General features: G+C 38.5%; 1 pseudogene; it reads right to left on the reverse strand.

Moving 5' to 3' along the window:
- Positions 1-242: 242 nt before the first annotated feature.
- LOC104235094 (galactoside 2-alpha-L-fucosyltransferase-like) lies at positions 243-2583 on the reverse strand (annotated as a pseudogene).
- Between the last annotated feature and the right edge of the window lie 605 nt (positions 2584-3188).

A 3188-nucleotide genomic window follows, 5' to 3' on the forward strand; every position in this document is an offset into this window, starting at 1 on the left:
AATATATAAATTGTTTTCTATATTGGTGCAAAAACTAAGAACTCAATTAATGATGCTATCAAGCGCTTTGCACTATATTCAACTATAATAATTTGCACAAAATTAATCGCTCCTCACCCTCTTTGGATCAGCGCCTAAAAAGGTTTCGGTTTCTCAAATGCAGAGTGAAAAAAGAATGCAAACCTGAAAACCAAGATCTGATCAACTCCTTTTCACCCTTCAGCTCACCAGGAAGCAAATTACATCTTGAAGGAAAATCATTCTGACTTACCTTTACAGAATTAAGAGTACAGCTAACAATTAGGGCAGAGTTCACGCGAATCCAGTAACTTTTGTCTAGACCCTGTAAACTATATATGTATTGAAAAATCCGCTAAATATATATAAATACTTGACTGTGAATCCAGTTATTGTATATTAACTTGAGATACGCCTCTGCTAATAACCTACACGGCTACATGGTTATAATTCACCATTTTGGTCAAATAGCTTTAAGCCCCAGCTCACATCCTCGCAGTGCCTAACATGAGGAACAATTTCGCTCGTATCTGTTCCCGTTTTCTTTTTGCAATCATAGCTAGGTGGGGAATGGAAACATGGCTCCAACGATGCAGCTCGAACACAAGGCGGATTATGCGCTGTCCTGTTCTCAGGCTTGTATAGGATACAGGGCTTCATACCTCCAAGTCCCTGAGCCACATATCCAAAAGTGGACCGCGCACTTGTAACCAATTTATCAGTTAAACTCAGTAGATACATTTCTGCCAACGCCTTTCTTTCGTGCATGAGATTCTCACTTTGCTGATATATCTCCTTACTCGGCTGGTAAACACCAACAATCTCTCCTGTCGCGGTAGGATGCTCCCAATACATGTTGCCGAACTCTTCAGCGTATCCGGGGCTTAGAGAAGTCATCAGGACGGCTATTTTCTTCTTCTGTTTGTTCCCCGTCGGGTTGAGTACTATTGGCTCCCCTGATTCATTTGTGGCAGTAGATTCTCCTTCATTGTACAATCTAATATCTGATCCAATACATACTTTAAAGGGCCAACATCTGATTCAAAGACTCTAATTTGAATGCCTAATTTTTCATCAGCTTGGACTAAATAAGCTTGATAGTATCTCAAAACAAGCCCCCATACAGAATTTGTGGGATGTAACAGGTATCTACCTAGAAAATGGAATATTGTTTCTTTTTCTGGAAAAAGATTACTTAATTCTTGCTCGAACGATGGTACCAAGAAAAGAAAAGGCACGAAATATTCATCTGACTTCATGACCAGCCAAGGAATTTTCTGGAGAAAACCTTGGTCCTGGTCACAGAAATATAATTTATCTTGATCATCGTAGTCATGAGCTAAATAGAGGTAGACGGAAGGAGGTAATATTGAGCCAGTTGAATAATTGCCTATAATGATATCATTCTTCACCATATAACCATAGGAATGAGGAGATTTCTGATCAAAGGTATTAAACTGATTAAGTATTGGGAAATCTTGAGGAAGAAACCAGGAAGCCTCGGGAAAAGGTTCACAGAAGAGACCAGGCATATTAACTCCACGATCAACAAGTAGGACTCGGTTTGTAAGAATAGCATATAAGAAAGCAGAAGCTAAGGTTAGTATCCTATTTCCTAAACCACTGTAGGAAATCCAAACCAAGTAATTACAATCTGCAGAACCTGATATGTATTGACCAGACTTGATAAGCTCGACACTTTTATTGTATAATTCTGTATGAGGTCCACATTGCTTATGAAGAGCCTCGTAGTTTCGTAACCTTGAGATGAGGTAAGACGATGGCTTGTGACGCAGTTCTTTATAATATAAGGCTGACTCGTATCTACTCAGACAAGATTTTTCATCAATTCCAGCAGGAAGAAGTCCACCGAGCAGTTTATCCTTTTGCACCGTGACTGGCTGATGACTACCATATTCTTCAGAAACTGTGACTTAAAAAAACAAAAAAAAGATGAAAGAAATTAAACAATTAAGAAACGTGATTACATACTTTATCAGTATAACAAACAGATCACAAGCATGTATCCAACTGTTAGATCCACAATCAAACTAGAAGAGCAAGCTTGCACGCAAAACATGCACACAGACACACGCACACATGCACACAGACACAGGGAGAGAGAGAGAGCGCGCACCTGTAACTAGTAATTAGGAAATAAAAACCAAAAGCACATAAACAGGCTGCATAAGTACGCTGAAAGTCCATATGTATATGTGTTGTAGCTATTCTACTTATGGCAAGCTTGATTCACCCAAAACAGGTAGAATTTACTATAAGTTAAACAAAAAGCTAAAGAATGGAAAAATGAAGTACCATTTGGAGGTTTAACATCAAAGATTCGAGCTTCAGTCGAAGTCTCAAGGCTATCAGAAGCAAAGGCCCTGAGTATAACAGAGGCCGTCAACAGAACTGTCAAAACCGTTACACAAACAATTAGAACACCAATAAATTTGATGGGATTCAGATCCCATCTCGCTTCTGAACTCATAGAAACAGGTTATTCTTCCGATGTAAAGCCACTTGCTGTGGCTGATCACTGAAGCTTTTACTCAACCTCTTCGTTGTTAATATGGTATTTGCACGGGGCAGCCACTTAAGTGACTAGTATTTAGAATTTAACTACTTCTACCTTTTAATATGTTTAGCAAATATGGCCTCTGTTGCGGAAGCCAAATGTATATAGTGTGAATAAGTCACAACTACTATACCAAAAATTATGACAGCCACCAAATAATAAATAAGACAATAAAACAACAATAAAGGAAACACCAGAATTTACGAGGTTCGGCTAATTTTGCCTACTCCTCGGACACAACCAATATTTTATTCCACTCCAAAAATACAAGTGAAATAATACTAAAGAGAGAAGATACAAATGCCTTAAACAGATGAGAAGGCAAATGAGAGGTGTGTCTCAATCCTAAACATTAGGCCTTCTTTTATAGGGGAAAAATCCCCTCCAAACTTAACTCCCAACCAATGTGGGACTTTGGCATTTTGCCAAACTTCAACAAATCTCCACCTTGGCAAAATTCCACATTTTCAATTCTCTCTCAATAACAAATTTTGGTTGTGTCTTCATCTTCAATCTTCAGTGTTCAACAATGTTGATCAAATCCAAACAATGTTGAAACTTGACCGCAGTCACCACCTTTGTCAGCATATCA

The sequence above is a fragment of the Nicotiana sylvestris genome, chromosome 6 (genome assembly GCF_000393655.2).
Source record: "Nicotiana sylvestris chromosome 6, ASM39365v2, whole genome shotgun sequence".
Taxonomy (NCBI): Eukaryota; Viridiplantae; Streptophyta; class Magnoliopsida; order Solanales; family Solanaceae; genus Nicotiana; species Nicotiana sylvestris.